The sequence below is a fragment of the Protopterus annectens genome, chromosome 3.part0 (assembly GCF_019279795.1).
Source record: "Protopterus annectens isolate FY-2018-M chromosome 3.part0, PAN1.0, whole genome shotgun sequence".
NCBI classification, from domain to species: domain Eukaryota; kingdom Metazoa; phylum Chordata; order Ceratodontiformes; family Protopteridae; genus Protopterus; species Protopterus annectens.
Window position 1 is genome coordinate 1475121806 of NC_056731.1, and position 22965 is coordinate 1475144770.

Sequence of the window (22965 nt, forward strand, 5' to 3'; positions counted from 1 at the left end):
AATCATAATTACATCAAATTCATTTACAGCCACTTGTTGCAAAATAGTGGCTTTTAAACTATCACCTTTGCCATCATGATATACACAAAAATGTTGGGCTAAAGGGCTCTCTAACTTATTAATCCTAATATCTCTCAAATGTTCAAGCAGCCTAGTCTTGAACATTCTCTTAGTTTGCCCAATGTAAAACTTTTCACATCCACATTTTAAGGCATAAATAACCCTATCTGTCCTACAATGATATGTCCCATTAGGTTTAAAACTAATATTATTAATATATGAAAAAAATGAATTATATGGGAACAGACACTACATTTGCCACATGCTGACATCCCTAGACTAGCAATCTGATGATACAATTTCAACCCAGGTCTAACAAATTTAGTATGGACAACCATATCTTTAATGTTCCTACGCCTTTTGTAAGAAAAAGTTAACTTTTTGTCCATTAGATTACTAAGTTCACTGAAATTCTTTAAAAATCCCCAAAAGTGTGTTATATGTTTTTTAATGCTACTGCTACAGACATTATAAGTGGAGACTAAAAAGAAATTATCACTCCTTGTACTGTTACCAGTGTAGCTATTACCTCTATTTTTTTGTGAAGGTTTAGTATTATATCTCATATTAAATACCTTTTGGATATCTAAATCAATTAATTTCTCATCATAGTGCCTTTTTAAAAACATAGCTCTAGTACCCTGTATTTCTTTAAAAAATATATCATTATTGTTGCATAAAAGGGAAATTCTCAAAAATTCACCGTAAGGTAGGGCTTCAATAGTGTGTTTAGGATGACAACTCGTACCCATCAAAAAATCATGAGGTAAACCAAATTTCCTATGGATACTTGTACCAACATGTTGTCCAGTAATACCTTGCAGATTAATGTCTAAAAAAGAAACATTTTGTCCATACTGTAATCCATCAAAGGATATATCAAACCTATTATTTTGAATTTCTTATACAAAATTTAATACTAAATCTATACCATCTTCACATAAAAAAATCAAATCATCAGTATATCTATAATACAATTTCACATATTTTTTAACAAATGAATTAGTATAAATACATTCTTGTTCAGCCATTCCCATAAAAATATTAGCATACATGGGTGCGAAAGGGGCACCCATGGCTGTACCCTGTATTTGATGAAAAATCTGATTGTCAAAATAAAAATAATTATTTTCTAAACAAAACCTCACTAAGTCCATTACATAATGTGTAAGTGGATAATCACCCATTCGTTTATATACTGCTTCTATTCCAAACACGTTTAATATTAGTATAAAGACTCTTCACATCTAATGTAATCCAATACATGTTATCTTTCCATATAATATTATGTATTTTATTTAAAAAAATCAAAGGAATCTTGTATATATGAAGGAAGCTGTTGTGCTTCATTTAATAATATCCGATGTAAAACGACTCCCAAATTATGTGAAAAATAATTACTTGCTGAAACTATAGGTCTACCAGGTGGATTATAAATGTTCTTGTGAATTTTGGGTAAACAATAAAAGTATGCTGGACCCGTACCTACAATTGTCAGCTTATTTTTAACATCAGTTTCTGACGAATACCCCAATCTCAAACCTCTCAGTATTAAACATGTGTACCTATCTTTAGCTCGTTCAGTATGATCACTATCTACTATACAATAAACAGTTTCATCTTTAAGCAAATCTAGACACATATTTAAATACTGCGTGTAATGCATAATAATTATTTTGTTCCCCTTGTCAGAGGGCTTTATAACCAAATATTTCTGTTTAGAAAAATTAACTAATTCAATCCATTCTTTCTTAGATAAATTATAATCTACTTGTTTTTTATCAAAATTTTTTAACAATAAATCTACTTCAAATTCTACCATGGCTTGAAACTTCTTAATACCCTCATGAAAAAAAAGAGGCATAAAATCACTTTTTGTAACTACCGATGAAGTGTCAATAATAAAATATGCATTGAAATCACTAGAACAAGAAACAAATGAGTCATTTGTATCAATATCTACTATATTTTCTTCAGTGCTATATGTATCATTTAATTCCGTTTCAACAGTCCTATTAACAGGCAAATAATGAAAATAATACCACAAGTGCAACTTCCTAATAAATCTAAATAACTCTATTTTAAACTCATATGATTTAGGCAATACAGTCAGCACAAATTTTAATCCATGATTTAATACAGTAACAATACTATCATTGATATAACAGCCAGATAAATTCACCACATTATTCAAATTAAGACATATATCAATACCATTTAGTCATTTTGTTATCACGCCATTGGCGTTGAGGCCCCCCTCTGTAATGTTCTTGTTCTGCATAACTTCTTTTCTGTTGTCTGCCATACTCGCATGGCAGATGAAAATGCTCCGAAAAGTGTCGTTCTTCAGCCAGAGATGGCAAAGCCGGAAATTCATTGACATAATTCTTACCATAATGTCTATCCTGTGCACAAACCGGCAGATCAACACTAGTTGTACTAGCAGTTCTGTCTCTAGCCCAGCCAGAAACATTAGAAGGGCGGGCTTTAGAGCATGAACGTTGATTGGATCCCCTAAAGAAAGCAGTACCTCTTTCAAAATCACGGAGATCTCTCTGTATTTTATACATCTTTTGTTCAATGACTTTCTTTCCCTGCAAATTCACCTTATCCTGAATATCGCATAAGCAGGAATCAAGTCTAGATCTATCTAGTACAGCCGTTAAGTTGTTACAGACCATATTAATATCTTTTTTAAGATTAGCTAATTTGATATTATCCCTCTCAACAAGAATTTTAATCCACTCTTTAGAACACTGATGTGCTGCACATTCCCATCTCTGTTGAAATGCCTTATCAGCAGAACATGCAACATTAAATGGTTCAAAGGGAAATCTCACGGCTCTCAACCCTCGTGGAATAATATCCAAATCCAAGTATCTTTGTAGACTAGTGTAGTTATAAAATGTAGCCATTTCTTTGTTCATTAGATTATTAAGTTTAGAAATCATTGTTTTTACCTCTGTAGGGAAGTCCATGGAACGTTTGCCAATATTAGCAAAAGGATTGTTAACACGCTTATTGCGTGTTTCTGCTAGGAAACACTCTCATGCTGCAACACCCAAACCACTGTCACTGCCTGTATTCCTTTCAGAACAATCACAGTCATGATCAGAATTAACATTCAAAAAGCCATCAATAGTCCACTGAGAGGTACCACCACTATCCTCTCTAAAGATACGTGGAATGTTTGTAGCTGGATCACTAGCCATAAGGAAAATGCAAACCAAAGGAGCAAATAACCACGAACAACTGCAGAAAAAGTTGCTACACCACAAAAACAAAACAACCAGGCCAATGAAAACTATTTTATTTCTCTAGCGTCTCGGCCACAGTAAGCCTTCAAGGAGTAACAAGCCATTCATACCGACAGTTTAAATAGTAACAGCTACAAACATAACCAGGCCAATGAAAACTATTTTATTTCTCTAGCGTCTCGGCCACAGTAAGCCTTCAAGGAGTAACAAGCCATTCATACCGACAGTTTAAATAGTAACAGCTACAAACATAATCAGTTAATTAAACATAATCAGTTAATTAAGCAATTAAACAATCAACCAATTACACAGAATAAAAGAATACTAAAATTTTTTTTAAATAATTTAAAGTATTTCACATCACACTTCTCCAACAACAATCTATATTAAGACCTTGAGGTATCAAAGTATTATATTTTAAAATAAAAATAGTTTCTTTTTTTAAAAGTAATTTCTTAATCATATTTACATCAAATTCATTTACAGCCACTTGTTGCAAAATAGTGGCTTTTAAACTATCACCTTTGCCATCATGATATACACAAAAATGTTGGGCTAAAGGGCTCTCTAACTTATTAATCCTAATATCTCTCAAATGTCCAAGTATCCTAGTCTTGAACATTCTCTTAGTTTGCCCAATGTAAAACTTTTCACATCCACATTTTAAGGCATAAATAACTCTATCTCTCCCACAGTTATATGTCCCATTAGGTTTAAAACTAATATTATTAATATATGGAACAAAATTAATTATATGGGAACAGACACTACATTTGCCACATGCTGACATCCCTAGACTAGCAACCTGATGATACAATTTCAACCCAGGTCTAACAAATTTAGTATGGACAACCATATCTTACTTTTTATTACATAATTTTAGTTAATTTTACTTATAGTTTGGCATGAAGTAGGATTTAATATAATTTGGTAGGTTAAGAGATGTTGAGTATAATATAGCTGGTGGGATAAATTTAGCCATTTCAAGTTTTTACTGTAGAACAATGATGTGTTCTGTGACTCTTTGAGCTGCAAATCTAACTACCTTGTTGTAACACTGTCCTAGATTAGATTTTCAGGTAGCCTGGAGGTAAGTCAAGATGGGATAATCATATAATAAAGAGGGGAGTAGGTTTGTAGTTGCAAGAGTGAGTGTTGGATGCAGAAAGGATTTTTTTGGCTCTTTATAGCAATCCCATTTTTGTGAGTTTTTTTTTTCTGGTCTGTATGTGAAGTTTATATTCGATTTTGTCATCTATTGCAGCATGCAGCAGTTTTATATGGGGCACTACTTAAGCTGGTGTATTGTTTGGGGATGTGATCTTAGAGCTATTTTATCACAAATAAGTGATTTGGGGATAAATAAAATGAGTTTGGTTTTCTTTGGATCAAAAAGGAGCTAGTGGTTACAAAGAGAGTTTTCAATAGAGTTAAAGCCATGTTGTATGTTTGTTTGTCTTTTCGGCTTTTCCCAGTTAGGGGTCGCCACAGCGGAACTCTGGTCTGCTAATGATTGACAGTAGATTTTTTATGGTACTGAGTTGCCAGCCCGAAGTCCAACCTTCAGCGAAGGCACGCCCATTCACATATGTCTTTTGGAGGCCACTCGACCGCGGGGAGGACATGCAGACTCCACACAGAAGGCACTTCAGCCGTGAATCGAACAGAACCTCTTGCTGTGAGGTAACAACACTACCGCTGTACCACCGCAGCTTAAACCTTTTCTAAATTTTCTAGACTGTCTGAGAGGCAGATTATGGTGGAATCATCTGCATACTGTAGAAGGGATGCTTGTTGTATAGACATATGAAGCTTGTTTATAAAAATGTTAAATAGAAGATGACCAAGCAAAGAATGTTGTGGTACATCTGCAATGCAATGATGGGTAGGTAAAAGGAAAGAATAGAATTCTATTTGACTGTCTAGTAACATTCTGAGAAGTGATTATTAAACCACAGAAGAAAAGGTTGTGAGATATCCATCGTGCATAGCTGTAGTAGATGTTTTTCATGAGACACAGTGTTAAAAGCTTTTGATATGTCTAAGAATAAGGACGGCATGAGCTTACTACTATCGCTATCTTTATTTATGTTATCTTTAAAAGTTAGGAGGGCAGTTTGTATGCTATAAGCAGGTCTAAAAACATGTAGAGTATTAGTTAACAATTATTCATTTAATCGATGCCAAAGTAGTTGTTTATGGGCGCATTTTCCAGTATATTTTTAAATACTTTAATTGAATTTTCCCTTGTGACACAGGCACACTTGCATTTATATAAAAGTAATCAAACCATATTAGCATGTTCACATTTACAAACATTACTGGACATTATATATATATATATATATATATATATATATATATATGGTTCTACCTGACATAATCGAAACCACACAACACCGACAACCACATCACCGACACCACATATTCGACAGTCCATAAACACGAAACCACACATAACCGACAACTTGAATAACCGGCCGGTACACAAACACTACCCCATACAAAACAAAACACATCCCCATTCCACAAACCACACACACAACACAAGCACACCAAAATCCTTACAAGCCCACACTAAACCTTACCCTAATTGTCATCCGTCGTGTCGGTCTTCTGCATTGTCGATGTTCTGCAACGGTCTTCTTCGATCTTCTGGAGCTCCAGTTCCGATCGGTCTTCTCAGCTGTCGGCGAGTCAGGTAGAACCATATATATATATATATATATATATATATATATATATATATATATATATATATATATATATATATATATATATATATGTGTGTGTGTGTGTGTGTGTGTGTGTGTGTGTGTGTGTGTGTGTGTATATAATCTAAGCAACCTTACATAAATTATTAAATTCCTGCCTTATCTTCAACTGCATTCCTCCAAAACATTTTTCTGCATGCATTGTTCTCACAATTGCCATTTTTTTCTATGTAGTTTACTTCTACCCTTTTCTAAAGCTCTTACTCATTGTTCTTTTATGTTTGTTACAATATGTTCACTACTTCAGGTATAGCTGGTTTAGATTTTCATTTCCTTCTTCTAGTAATTACTTTTTTGGCAGCCACCAGAAATAAACATAACAAGGCCTTACTGTGTCTAGGCAATTTAGATCCTTTATCCCATCTCAAAAAATGATTTCTTAGTTACACTCATTTCTCTCCCAGGATTCCTGACAGACTACACTACAGGGTATTTTTACAGTCTGCTAATTCACTACATTCCGAAAATATATATTCCAGGATATCACTTTCTTCCCCATCATATGTCCAATATTTGCCATATACCCGAGTAAAAATTCTATATAGTCTACTTGGGGTATAAAATACCTATGCAAATACTTCCAGGCAAAAATCATAAGTCTTCTGGGCTTTGTTTCATATTTGGGAGTCATACATATTTCCTTCCATTGTTTCTTTGTGAATTGCAAATCTAATCTCTCTTTCCAATCTTTTCTGATCTCTTCTGATTGATTTCTATAATTACTGTGCAATACGTTATATGTCCTACTAATTATCCATTTTTTTAACAGCAGCATCTGTTCTAGATTCAATTAAAAACTCAATCAGTATAGACCTATTATTTAGGATTCCCTATCCCTTTGAATTTGCCTATATTCTGATATCAATCCTTGATAGAAAGGCAATCACTAGCCTGCAATCCAAATTTCTTCTTGTCTTCTTCCCATTCTATTACCTTTCCTTCTCAAAAAATTTGTACCCAGTACATTGATTCCTTTGCCAGCTTCCTCCAGTAAATTCCAGCCCCCTGTTGTTTATTCTATGTACCCCTAATTGTCATCCATATCAGCAGAATCTCCTTTCTTCATTCCTGCATTGACTTAATTACTAGTATACTTTTTGTTGCTTTATGAATTAATATTGTGTATGACTGCGGCTATTCTCCTTAAGGCTCTCATCCAAAATCACATTATTTCTTATTTCTTGAATTACCCCTGCTTCATCATCATTCTTTTCTACTTTGAATTCTAGCTTTGTGCTTGTGTTATATATAAGAGACTTAATGGTGTAACCCTAAGCTATCCCCTTAAATCAGATAATCCTAAATCTACTTGATCTGTTCAGAGGATTAACTTATCCCACTTGATTCTTGCCCTGTTTCCCTTCCAAATAAAATTATTTAACTTTTTATTAATTACTTTCCACAATGTCTCCTCTGCTTGATAAAAATATGCCTCATCTGTGTATAAAACTAAAGTGACTAAAAACATTTTACTGCTTGTATCTTACTATCCATATCCACAGGCAAAACCTTCCAATTTGATAGTTTTTTTTAATTATCTTTTGTTTAGTCTCATCCCACATTCCTTAGCTGCCACAAACAAATCATTTTTAATCTATACTACTAAATACTTAATTGTAGCATATCCCCATAAATATAGATTCTGCTGGATCAATTCATGTCTGGGTACATACTTTATAGATATAGCCTTTGTGTTGTCTACATTATGTTTAGATACCCCCAAAAAACTGGAGCCATCTCAGAATATTCCACAACACTGAGATGTCCTTTTCTGGTTCCATCAGATACAAAATAATATTATCTTCAGACAACCCCAACTTTTCTTGAATACTGTAGAAATTATATCCTTGAATTCCTGAGTTACTTATTTTCATTGCCAGTGTGGTTCTAAATATAATGCAAATAACAAAGGGAAAGAGTACATCCTTGCCTGGCTTATCTGTTCAGACATAACTTATCACAGAGGGAACCCCCCCCATTTTGATTTTTGCCTCCATCCCCCATATATCCTTTTAATTAACCTTATTATAGTATCAGAAAACGCAAATGCTTCCATTGGCCTACTCATAAAACACCAGCTTATTCTGTCAAATGTTTTCTCTGCATTAAGGCTCAACAATATCAGATACATTTTCTTGCATTCTGCTTCACTCTGTATCATCATTGTTTTACTAATGTTGTCAAATGTTTGTCTTCTCTCCCCAAAACCACATTGGTCCATACCTATTAATTTTACCATTACCTTTCCCATTGTTTTAGCCATTATAGACATAAATACTTTATAACCATGGTTTAGAATTGAGATTGACCTATATGAAGCTGGATCAGGCAGGTCTTTACTGTCTTTAGGTATTACAGCCACCCCAGTTTTTTTCCAGAATGTTGATATCTTCCCTCCTTTTAAAATATGTTTAAACTAAATCTTCAGATTTTTATCACTTTCTTCCCTCCTAACTTACAAACTTCTACCAGAGTACAATCTGTTCCTGGAGACTTTCCTGTAGATTGGTTATACATCACCTTTTTTATCTCATCTCCTCCTGTCTTAACTGTGAGTTGTTCAGCCTCATCCTCCTGTAACACTGGCTTCTTTTCCATAAATATTTCTATTTTTGTAGTTTTTCTTGATGTCCCCACTTCTCCCCTTTATACAGATTTTTGTAAATTTCCAGAAAATCTCTAATACGTCTACATGATCTCTGGCAATTTTTCTTGCTAGAAGGTTCCTAAATTTGGCAACAACCCTTTATAATTTCTTTTGTCAAAATATATTTGCCAAAACATTTTGTGCTGTGGAGTTTTTTTATCAAAAAAAAAACAAAAAAAAAAAACAGATAATAGCAATCTTTTGAAACTCATGCATTTTATCTAGGTAGTCCCTTATTTTTTCTTTAGCACTCTGCACTTGTACCTCTTCTTGTTCTGTGATATTCCACTTATTTTGTAATACTTTAACCTTTGTCAACAACTCTGAATAATTATTATTGCTTCTTAACCATATTTCTTTTTCTGTTACTTCTACCGCGTTTTAAACTCCACTTTCATTTTATCCTACTCACTAGCTATAACTCCTAGAGTGCTTTTTATCTTCCCTACTAACTTGCAGATAATTTCCATTACCCATTCCTTAAATTCCACTCTTTTTATTGGGTAGGTAGAGAAGCACCAGTGTCTCATTTTTACTTCATCACTCTGCATTTTTATCTTAATAATTATTGATGCATGATCTTAAACAGTTATTGGATGTGTATCAATGTTCTCAATTAAATGGACATGTTCCTGAAATATAATTTCTGTAAAGTCTAACCAAGTTATTGTACCTTGGAGAATAATATGTAAATTCTTTCTGAGTTCTTGCTTCTAAATTCACATTTTTCATAACAAATATGTTAGGAAATTTGTTCAGAAATCTACCTCTTTTTTATATTTTCTTTTCTAGGTCCCCCAAATACATTCTCATTGTTGCAGATCAAATTATAGTCCTCACCTATAAGAAATATTCCATGCTGAAAATTATTTATTTCTCCCAAAATGTTTAAGCCCCAACATAACATTTTTAAGTGGATTATAAATGCATGTCTGTGTAATTCTTATCCCCTGCCAGTAGCCCCTTGCTACTAAAAATCTGCCGTTATCTCTTTTTTTCCCTTTTCTATCATTACTGGAGATCCTCTGACAATTAATATAAGTATTCCTATTTTCCTTTGCCCTTGATATTCTGCAGAATACCCATCCTAAATCCCTTTCTTTATCAAATTGACATGTTCAGTTTTTTCCAAATGTGTTTCCTGTATCATTGTTATCTGCACTCTACACTTCTTAATATAATTAAGTATTTTTCCATTTGGTCCATACCAGTGAGACCATTCACATTCCAAAGTAATGTGGAAGGAGTCACATTTATGGTAAGAATTTATTATTTGCACATATTATATATGGTAGTTTTTCAGATGTCTAATTCCAGCTTTTGTGATTCATGCACCCATTAACATTTGACAGGTTAATCATTTATACAGTGTTTTCCTATCTTCAACACTGGAAGCTATGTCACATTTTATAAGATTTCCTGTTTAAATAAAAACAGTCAAGAAAACACACACACACACACACACACACACACACACACACACACACACACACACACACACACACACACACACACACACACACACACACTCTCTCTCTCTCTCACAATAGAACCCCCATAACCTATTAACTTAATACAAATACACAAACCTATTAACTTAATTGAAACACACACAACTATGCACATCTAAAGAAGTTCATCCTTTATTATAGGAACATTTGTGCCAAATAGACAGCTCCTAATACAGTCCCTAGTTAACCTGAAATTAAGGTTATCCATACTAAGACAAGTGTTATTGCCTGTGCTTCTACTTACACTAATTGGTGCCTATTCTTTTTCCCCTCTCTCAGCTGTGAAAACTATTTGTATACTTTCATAAATCATTAACTTTTAGCCATGAAAAAAACAGTGTCCTGTCTTTTATTGCCCTATTATCAGTTTGCCTCCATGGAAAATTAAGAGAAAAAGACAAATGAAGTCCTCTATTGCATCCTGAAAGATAAGATGAAACATTTGTTGCAAAAGGAAAACATTTCTTTATATCTAGTGTTCTCATATCTACTTGTATTCAGTTAAAATTTATTAGATTAAGCCAGGGGTTTAATCCGACATTCAGCAGTGTAGAATAGGGGAAATATATCACCTATACCTATATTATAATCTGTATACTTTTACACCCTCCTGAATAAATCAGGGTTTCAGCTTATTAACTTAAACATGCTTTTAAATAGCTTTTCTCCCCTTTTTGCACTGTAATGCCCACATTTCTTAGTAATAAAAAAGAAGAAAGAAAGAGGAGAGGAAGGAAAAAACACATCTATTTTCTTTAATAACTGTATCAAATACAAGAACAATTAAAATATTTTACTATAAAATATGCAATTTATATTGTGAAACATTTCATAGAAATACTGTTAAAAAATGTTTTGGTTACCATTACCTTTTTTCTTCTTGCACTCCCCTGGAAGTCATTTCAAACATTAATGACATAAAGTGAGGCAAATGCCTTTCAGTTCCAGACAAGTTTAACAAAGTCAACAAAAATCGACTCTTTCTACTTATTATTATAATACAGCCATATTTCACAAATGTAATCAGTGTTTTGCAATCTCACATTTAATCCCTAATTTCCATGTTGATTGTCTTCTTCTTATTCATCTTCACCTCCCAGCTCCAGATTCTGGTTCAATTTCATAGTAGTATCAACATTTCTGGTGAATCCCTGACATTTTCTCTGTCTCTCAAGCATTTTTGTTTGGAATGGCAGAAAAGGTATAATTGGCAAAGTCTGTCTGTATGCTTTATTATCAGAAGAATGAGAAGCAAAGGCCTCTTCTGCTTGATAGCTCAATATTGTTGAGCAAACCTTTTGGATTTTCTTCTTAGCCTGCTCTGCATGAAAAAAAAATGTTGATCCTCTAGGAAAAATATTCTGAAGTTAGATGAACACAGCAGCTTTAATCTCACAGCTGCCTCTTGACATTGCCTGATTATTAGAATAAATTTGTTTCTCTTCTGCCTGGTGTACAGTGAATAATCATTTTCCACAAACACACTATTGTCTCCAACTTTTAATACTTTTCAATTTCACCACAGTTTTGTCAGGATCACCTCTTTCTGCTGGTAAGTTTGCATATTTACTAGTAAATTTATTGGCTGCTTTCTCATGGCCATACTTGCAACATACACACAGTGTGCTGTTTCAGTTAACAGTTCCTGCTGTGGAATACTAATCCAGTTACTTATTTTGCTTTCATAAAATTAATGCAGTCTGATTCTTCTAGTTTCTATAGTACAGCAGTAAATCTTAGATTTTCACTACATGCTCTGCCTTCTTATTCTACCATTTTTAAGCAACTCCTTTTGAGAACTGTTATATTCAGCCAAACTTTTCTTCATTGCAACCTGATTTTTGCAGTTTTATCAGCTCATCTGAATATCTGTTTTAATCTTCTTCCATTTTCCAGACTTTTGTTATTTGTATCAATATACTTATTCAGTGTTTTGTTTATTTTAATCAGCTCTGAGCATATTTGACTTATTTTTCCTCTAGATTACTGGAAGCCATGTCTTGCTCCAAAACTTGAGCTAGAACTAGTTTTCTCTGAACAGCTATATGATTCTTCCCAGTCAGAGTTTTCTATTCACCTTTTCTAGTTGATTTTCTTTCAGGCTCTCTTAGTTTCTTCTTTTCAGGCATCCAGGTACTGTTCTTACTAGCTAGTAATTGAATTTTACTCAGACTGGGAATATCTTTGGCTACAGTTTTTCATTTTCTGTTTTTACAATGAAAGAGTTGAAGTTAAGCTGTTGCTCAGATTGCAGCCATTTTGGAAGTCACAGTTTCAGTATTTTTGATGCACCTCTGTGGAGATGGATGAGATTACATTTTTTTTCAGATGGTTGGAATATAGCATTCCTGTGATGACCTTTTTCTAAGGATAGAGACTGGATAGGCAATGGACTTAGCAGCAATTTCAAGGAATTCTAGATTATATGCAGAGGGTGAGCAGGGTTTATGCTTAAATAATATTTTTATAAAGTATATGGCTACTGGTTTAGTATGAGAGTATAAGTAGATAGGGAAAGACATGATATCCCTTCAACTTAACAACCTTTTTAAAAATGTTTACTCCTCACTATACTTTAGCTACATTCTCGCCTTCCTATTTCTATTTTTCATTTATACATACTTATGGCTGACATATCTCTTCGTACCCCTTTCTCCTCCATCTCTGCCTACTCTTTTGCACACTCCATATTTCCATCTTCATGGTCTCAACTTTTCTCCTGTGCTTCTCCTAGTGTTGTCTGTCCTTTCCCTTTTTGTTTTCTAAAAATTAGTCAATTTGTCTTAAAATTCCTTCCTGTTACCTTGTAATTATCTGACACATCTTTGGCTCTTATATTTCAATTTTGCCATGCATATTGTTATTATACATATATCTATGAATTCTGCAGTAATTATTTACCTTGGAGCTTTTCTCCCCAGGTCTCTGCTGAAAATGGGACTTACTTTCCTGGCAAACAAATTTCAAATAAATAAATAAATAAGTTAGTCGGGGGAGTCAGGAAAGGATTCAGTGTTGAGGGCAGCTATGCTGTCAATGAAGTACAAGTTAAATTTGGCTGTTTCTAAGAGGGAGTTATTGGTGCAAGGGTTAATGGCATTGTTATTTGCTGGGTGTAAAACTTGCATAATTCATTAACATGTATTTAGTGTGGGATGTCACATCTCCTGCAGCCTACACACATCCTTCCATTCCAGGGCACTTTTTGAAAAATAAACTAAAAATGCTTAAGAGAAATAAATGTAAGTATTTTGTGAACAATAACAGTTATTGCAACTTTACAAAATGTAATGTTATCAGTGGAAAATATTCTTTACAGTGATTATAGTAGGTGCATTTACTGTCTTTTCCATAAATACCATAAATAAGCAATAATGCATGACAGGGTGTGTGTTAATGTGTAACTAACACTGACCCAGGGGCATTATGAGGCCTAACGCAGCAAAAGTAGGGCCTCTACACCCCTAGATTGGAATTAATTACACATCAACACAAACCCTGGAGGGCATTATTGTTCTTAGAGAATGGGGTCTCTGTAAAATTGTTGTGTTTTACTTACTTATTTTTTAAGTACTATATTATTTTTTTATATATTTTTAATGTAAAGTGCTTCATCTACCTAATGTTTCAAAATTGCTGTAACATATGTTAATGGTGTTGAAGGAAGCATTTTACATTCAAAACATAACACTTTAAAAATGTTCAGGTATTTACTTTATTTTTGCTGATGCAAATAGAAAAAAGTAACTATTTTTGAAAGGCAAATCATGTATGAGAGGGTTGCCAACAACAGAAAAATTTTAGCATGAAAGGTAGACCGTGTTAGCTTGCAGAAGATAAGCTTTGGGGTTTATCTCCCAATACCTTCCCATTCCCTGCTACTCTTACCTTTATATGTGTAGCACATACCTTACAAGCCCAGTACTTCACTTGACATACTGGTCTTCTTTACATGTTTGCCTTACATTTTGATTCTCTGTCTTTACTTAAACTTTTTACAAGTTCAAATCTACCCTAAAATAACATCTTGTTGAAAGCATTAATTATAGAAACATTTTACAAAGACCATCAAACCAAATTCTCTATATATTGTTATTTTGTGCCTTTGTTTATTTTATGCTTTTCCAGATATGTTGAGGTAAGAAGTTGAGAGGTATGAAAGTCTCTTTAACTATTGCTGCTGCTGCCAGGGATTGCTGTCACTCTTCAGTCTCTCTCACTCACACACACAGTCTCTTCTGCTTTCATGCAGGTATGCACTTTCACTCACAGATATGCACACATGCGCACTTTTTTATTTTAATATTATTTTCTTTTTTACATTACACTCACTAAATTGCAAAAGCATTTCTTAGCAAGTATAAAGTAACGGCTCGATCGATCTCACTGTTCACTCTCTCCCTCGTGCACACGCACACACGCACACATGCACACGCACACACGCACACACACACACACACACACACACACACACACACACAGTGTCTTCTGCTTTCATGCACACATTCACTCATACACATATATGGAAACATAAACACATGCATACAAATACATACACACAGATGTACTTTTTTTCTGTTTATTTTTTTTACAGTCTCTAAACAGCAAAAGTTCTGCTTAGCGAGCGTAAAATAATGGCTCAGTCAATCTCACTTTCAGTCACATGCACACATACACTTACACACACAGATATAAAATTACAAACACTTTTTTTTGTTTTGCATTTTACACTTGTTAAACAGCAGAAGAGCTGCTTAACAAGCATAAAATAATGGCGAACATTAGGCTTTTCCAGTCTGAGGTCCATGGCAGCTTGATATGCTGCTGTGAAGCAGTGGACTCATTTTTTAGGGGGCATTACTTCTATATTAATACCTGCTGGAGAACATCCAATCTCCAGTCAGGGTACTGATGTAAAGTTTGCCCATTCTCTAATATATTGTAATGCACACAAACCTAGAATTATATCTGCTGCTGAACTTTCACACACTGACATATCTTGGAAACTATACAACCTAGACATTTACTGTTAGAACACTTTTATTTACTGGGCACAAGCTTTCACATGATATCAAAAATTCTTCCATGACCACACATGTATGGAGGTATTTAGAGACATAGGAAAACATGTACATTTCTATATAATTAGCAACATAAATAACATTGAATACCTTTCAACATGTGAAATTTACAGTGCAAATTGCAATGAGGGTTTTCTTCAACATTTAAACTTTCTCATGATACCATGTAATAGCTTGTAAGTCACTTTGTTTTTGTAATTATTAATTTCATATGGAAATATTGCTTATTTTCATAACTGCTATCCAGTCACTCTAGTGACAGTAGACTGTAGGCCAATGACTCACTGTAAATCATGTTTAAAAATGGTTTAAGATCTGTCCATCAGCAGGTGTGAAGGCTGCAATGAAGGAGGAGGTGTGCACATTTGTTGAATCATCTTACTCCTCATTTTTGAGTTGACAACAGGTCGGGCTGCCCATCCTGCCTAATTTTCCCAAAAAGTTTTTTTTTTCAATAAAATAATAGAAGTCATAATATTCCTTACTGACAAGGTTGTCAACATCAATTACTGTGCAACTCAAGTAACTTAGTGAGCATTATCAGGATTTTGACCTGTGCAACTCAGACTGGTGCTGAGCTCAGTGTAAAAATGTTGATTATGGCACTCTGGTGAGCAATGTTTCAGCTATGAATCTGGCCTCTGGAGCACTGAGCTCAGGTTCTGTGAAACTGATTAATACCTACCTACAGTTAATTTCTCCTTGAAAGTTGAGAAGGCTATCTACCACCTTCCTTAAGGAGAACGCAGTCATCCCAATTCTCAGAAAAAAATTCTCAGATTCCAAATTACTGGAGAATTATTAAATTGCTTCTAACCTTTATTTTATTGTAATGATTGAGATAAAAGTTATCCATGCACAACTATGTTAATTTTTAATGACTTATAATCTGTTGGACCCCTCTCAGTTAAGTTTTAGATTATGGCATGGTACAGCACCTGTACTCATTCGAGTGGTGAATTATATGCTTATGGCAAGAGAGCAAAGGAAATATTTGATTTTTGGCCTGCTTGTTCTGTGTGTGACATTTGATCTAGTAGATCACATTTTTTCTTTATTGTTTGTTGTTAATATAACAAAATAAAACAGTCAAGAGACTGAAAGTCTATATATCAAAACATAATGCATCATAACAAACATTACATAGCACAAACAGATTAACTTGTTTGTTTGAAAATACATAACCCCATCATTTTATCCCAAAGACCTTCAAGATAGGATTTGTAGATGGTCTGTTCACATCACTAATCGCCCCTACCACACTCCCTAGCAATTCTCTGTTCATTTCATTCCAATGCCTTTCCCTTGCATTATACCAGCTTGCTTCACATTGAACATGTGCGTTCTGCCAGTTTTGCCAGCTAAAACCTTCCTGAAAGTACTTATGTTATTGTGTGTGTTCATAATATTCCACTATTTAGTTTGTCCTTTCTACCCTTTTGTAATTATGCTGCTGACCTAGCTCCCTAAACACAGCAGCTCTGTTTTCTCCTCTTTAATTTAATTTCTTCTTCTTCCCTCTGCTACTCCTAGCAGTACAAACTTTCATACCTTTACACTGCTCTCTGATAAATGTTTTCCCATTCCTTAATACATTTCTGCCAAATCTGCCTTTCTGCATTCCATGAATATGTGGTTGTGTCTTGCCTCATGGGCTGCATAGCACCTGCACTCTCCTTCTCCCTCATTACATGACATTACCAATTGTCCAAGTGTCCCATACCATCTGTATATCTATCCCATAATTGTATCCCAAATTAATGGTATTGTTCTTAAGTGATCAGTTCCATGAAATATCTCCTTCCACTCTCACTTAGTAAATTATTACCCCATTGTAAATTCTCTAATTCGCCTAAGGGATTCAAAATGATGGCAGTATGAACAGTGGATTAATGTTTACATAGGGTTCCACATCTCATTCCCTCATCTTCTACACTCTAGTGATCTTTCCCTAACAGTATATTTATTCCATTTTTTCCTGTCACATCTTTACCCATAGTCAAGTTGTAATAGCATTTTTCAACTGCTCATATTGGAGCCATTGTCCTTTTCCCATCTGGTGTTAATCTTTAATCTCCACTTGTCTTTTTGTCCATTTCTACATTCACTTCCATAACAGTCTTCACACCCGTCTCATTTTATCTTTGCCATTAAACTACTTTACCTTGGACTTTTACTTCTAGCCTAAACTACATTGTTTGCCCAACAGTTGACTACTATAGTCAACCTTCTTGTTGAATCTCCTCCAGAATTCACTTATAATACCCTACTTTATATCCCCTTTACTCCTACCTCTTGACCACATGCCATATCGGCTTTCTCTGGTTTGTTCATCACATATGCCTCAGTTGTTGCATTGTGCATGTAGCTTGAAGTGCAGAATACTTCATCCTGCTTGCCTCTGTAACAGTGTCATTCTTTCCTTCATGCCTACTTCCCCAGACAAACCTCTTTCGAAATACACTGTATCATCTGGATCAGTTTATTATTTCACGCCACTGGGAGATGCCTGATTAAATAGTGCTCCCTAAGGAATATCATCATTCAAATAGCATTTACTCTTTCTCTGTGGGAAAGACCTTGCCTTGCCATCTACTCAGGACTTCCCTGATCTTGTTCAACAATTCCATTTAGTTTCTCTCAGTTGTTCATTGCAGAGGACAATCATAGCAAAATTCCCAAATCTCCCCTGGCTATCAGATGTTTCCCACCTTGTTGAACCTTTTCTTTATTTTCATGTGGGTCATCTCAGTCCAAATATATACCAGACTTGATTGAAATCTAACATATTCAGAAAACAAATGAATTCTTGGGGGCATCCTTCTCAGATTATCTGAAATTAGCATACAGGCATCTGCAAAGTGCCTAAACTCATTCCAGTTATCCAAGGCATCACAGGAAAGGATCTGACTATGTGCTAGCACCTCAATAGCCAATATAAAAATGCCAGAGGAAAGTGTGAATTCCTGCCTTGTCATATTTTCACCTCTACCGCCCATATTTCCCCTTTAATTACCAAGCTGATCCTAGGTGACTGATATAGCCCCTTGATCTGTGTAATGCAGATCATGGGATAGTGACTGAGTGCCTGAAGAAGTACTGTTAAATAACAGGAATGTTTTCAGACTAGTTCAGTTTGTAGCTGTCTGAGTATATGCAATAAGTAGTATCTAGTTTAAATAGTTCAGATGACTATCCCCTTAAGTGCAATGTATCTCAGGGCTCAAGTCTGGCTACCTTATTATTTTCTATATAAATACTGATATTTAGGGAGGTCATTATAAAAAGAAGCATTTTATATCTAGTATATGCTGATGGTACTCAGCTCAATATCTCCTTTTCTCTTGAATTTACCCTACCAGACGTTCTATACTTGATTGAAGGAGCTTACATAAATTCAAACTAATCCCAGTCAAGGCTGAGGCTCTGCTCGGACATACTACTACCAATCTATCTAGTCTTCCATTGATGTTGCCTTTAGTGATATGTGGAGACGACCACTTGGAATCCATTTTATGTATGCATGATCTGAGCTTGATTCTTCATTAAATGTATCTGAAGGACCAGGAAGAGGCAGACACATGATAGCAGCAAATATACTCATCTGGTACAGATATCAACATACAGAAATAAATGTTGCAGAGAAATTCCATTAATCATGATCCTCAGTACAGCATGTCACTGACAATACCATATGACTCCTAATATCAACATCATGTTTCCTATGATGAATTATTGCAGACAACGTAGAAGCTGGACTATGCAGTCATACAGATGTGAACCTCAAATAACTGGTATTTTATCATCTGCATGTAAATCTGTGTCATTCAGATCTCTTCAAAGGAGGAAATCCATTTTGTGGTATACATGGTAATCCCCTTACACCACAAGGATTACTAATATTTCTACCTAGCCCTAAAATTCTATAAATGGAAAATGTTATTGTAATGAATATAAGTGATTATGTAAACATGTGTAAACCATTACTGACTAATGAAAATTAATATGCAAAAATAATTTAGATGGTGTAATACATTTTAATGATGAATTGCAGGTATTGTGTTTATGTTGTACAGGATTACTTTTTCTGATTGAAAAAAGATTGGAAATGTTTTATATGCCAGTTTCTCAAAAATATTATTTTCACTGTATTCTTAAACATCATAACTCTTTTACTTATCCACCAGGCTACCAACAATTTTTGATGTTGACAAGTTTCAATGGAATGTTGGTATTTTATTGTACGGTATCATTAAACCTTTTTGTAATTAATTCATTTTTCCATAAATATAGGTAGGTAATTGTTAATTTTATGGATAGAATATGGGAAAGTAAGATGTTTGGATGTTAGTGGGTGTAAAAGATTTATACATGTCAATTGAACATCAGTTGGGAATATGGCTGTTGCTAGTCATCTGTTGGAAAGTCCTTATGCTTGATTTGGTATTGCTTTAGTATATTTTTGATCCATAATGTTTTTACATTTAACAATGGTTTGTTAAAAAAAAAAAGAATTGCAATGGGGAATCCATATGCCCTCACTTATGCAAGTATTGATTTTGGTTATGAAAAATATTTTTCAAGAACATGTTATGGAATAGATTAGATATAGTGATGATTTATTAGTTTTGTGTAAATGGAACACGTTGGAAGCACTGTAATTTGTGGAAAATTTAAGTTAAGATGCTTTAGGTATTAACTGATATACAGAATATTGGGTTGTAAAATTAATTTCTTTAATATAACATTACCTGGTAGTGTTGGAGGTATAAGGTTGTTTATTTAGGAAAGAAACTTCACAAATACATTGTTTCATGCAAATAGTATAAACCCCCTCATTTGATAAAGTTCTTGCCATATGGTGGGTTTTTGCATTTAAAATAAATACCACTGAGTTTTCTGATTTAGTTGAGCAAGTATCTGATTTGGTATATAGGTTATGTACAAGGGTATATCCCAGGAAATTGTTTGAGGCAATGAAGAATGAGGGAGTTACTATGGAAAATAAAGTTGTTCCTCTCAGAGTTGTTTGAGACAAGGGAAAATATGATATGAATGTTTAAAATTGTTTTATGTAATTAAGTATTCAACATTTTTAAGTAGATTTGTGGACATTGTGAAGAAAAGTGGAATGTTCCTTTTATAGATGATCATTTGTAAATATTTTTCTAACAGATCCTAGCTTTTTTGTACTTGAAAGTATTAAATAATGGAGAATATTACTTAAAAATTGATCTTTCTCCTGGGTGTATAAGTCACAAGATGTATGAATGTACTACATTTAATGTTTGCAGGCATGTGGTAAGATGCACAAAAGTGAAAATAATTGGTAAATTATTGAAAACTAGAAATTATTATAATTGTCAAAAGGCATGTGTTGCTTATGGTGCCTGTTGTGACTGTGTTGAACTCATATAGCACATTGGCAAGACTAAAATAAAAGTCAAACTAAGAATGCAAGAGCATTTGTTTGATATGCAAAATAAAATGCTGGAGTATATAATTGCATCTTATACTTATGAAGTACTTAATTTAAACTGTTAATGAGGAGAGGAATAAAGTGATTAGGTTGAATCAATTATTTATTAAGCCTAAGGGCTTAAGCAAAATAATTAACTATGTTTGATTTCATGGTAAATTGTCTTTAAATGATCAATTATTTTTATTTATCCTTTGTTAACCAAGTTTGTCCCACTAGGCTTGTAGCCACTTTCAAGGGATACCCAAAAGGGGTATTTATATCACTAGGCAAAATTTGCCCAGGACATCTCCCCCTACTATTTTTAATAGGTGCAATGGGATCTTTTCCATCTATCTGAGCTATCACCAACTCAGGCAGATAGGGCCTTAATTTAACATCTCATCTGAAGGACAACATACTCAGAAATGCAACATCACCCTTATGCTGCTACATGATGTCAGAACAGTACCCACAGCCTTCTGCACCAAAGGCAAGTGTGCTACCCATTGTGCCAGTGACAGTGACTATCTAATTGTCTAATTAATAAAAAGGTTTAAAAGCAGATTTCTTGCAACTGAATGGGAGACCTACTCCTAGAAACAATATGCCAGGGTGAAAGGGTGAAAAAAAGGTTTGTGTGCTTCCTGTTGCATCAGTTAGTGTGCATCTATGAGTTGTCACATAAATACACATACTAAAAACAACGCAGGGGCCTGGTTGTTTGTGTGTGTGTGTGTGTGTGTGTGTGTGTGTGTGTGTGTGTGTGTGTGTGTGTGTGTGTGTGTGTGAGAGAGAGGTAGTTATAATGATGTTTGGGGGCCACACAGCGACCCCATTTGCAGAGCAAATAAAATCACAGTTGTTTTCAGTATTCCATACGCTGTGTGAAGAAGTTGTCAGACAATATGTCCCTCTGCATGCCTCTGCTGCAATGTGCTCATTTTGATACATGCAGTAGCTGTCATGGTGCTTCTGACAATAATAAAAACCCAGGAGGCCATGTTGTTTCTGCAGTACATGCCATACAGATGTATTTTCATTGAGAAATCACCAGTAGCACTCTTAATGTGAGGGGGCTCACAGGCAACTATACTGTGTATGGGGTTCATGTCAGGGGCTCACAGGCTACTATACTGTATATGGGGTTCATGTGATAGGCTCACAGGCTACTATACTATGTAATTGGTTCAATTTTTACTTACTATTTTGTACTATGAAAAATACATTTTCACTTTCTCTTCACAAACATGTACTCAATAAAGTATACATATGTGTACATTTTGATTCTGTGCAGGTTGTCAACCAATAGACATGAGCTCTGTGTAGAACTATGTGTTAGTGTGAGCATTGTGCTACAGTACTTTTGAGAGTAAAGTGAGTGTTATGGTGTAATACTATGGGGTGTAGAACTGAGTACAATATTGTAGCACTATAGAATGAAGAACTGAAACCTCTGCTATATAGTATTGTGGGATTCAGAGTTGACCACTGTGCTATAATACTGCAGGACATAGAAGGGAGCATGGCAGTCTTTTTTTTTTTTTTCTTTTTACATATATTGCATTTTTTGCTCAATCATTTTTATTATTTAAAAAAAAAAACATGTGAATTATAATATATTTAATACAATTACCAATAACAATATTATAATCATTAAAAAAGAAATCAACTTGGAAAAACTATATACAATATATACAATATGCCTGAATAATATTCATTAATTCAGGTAATGACACCTCAAAGAGAATAACATCAAAGCAATAAAATATGTAAATAGTATATGTAATCAATTAATAATGCTTTAAAACAAGTTCAAGCAGCAAATTTTGCTGAAACATATCAATGAAAGATACTAATTTGATCAAGGAGTCTAGGTAAATATGTTAGGATGTGTCCTGCTTTCTTTTATTTTAGTCTGTCTGATGGCTGTTTCATTTAAGGAAGATAAAAAGTCTTTATATTATGGTGTTGAAGTTGTCCTCCATTTGTTAGTAACATTTTTACTTGCCACTGCCAAAACAGAGGTACTGGGACATAGATCATTTGGTACCAGGCTGTACAGAAAGAATAAAAAATGTTTTATGTTGGTCACCCGTCTGTTAAGAAAAGTATATGTGTATGTATCTGTTTGAGTGTGTTTATGTTTCACACTGCATGTCTGAGTGAATGCGTGC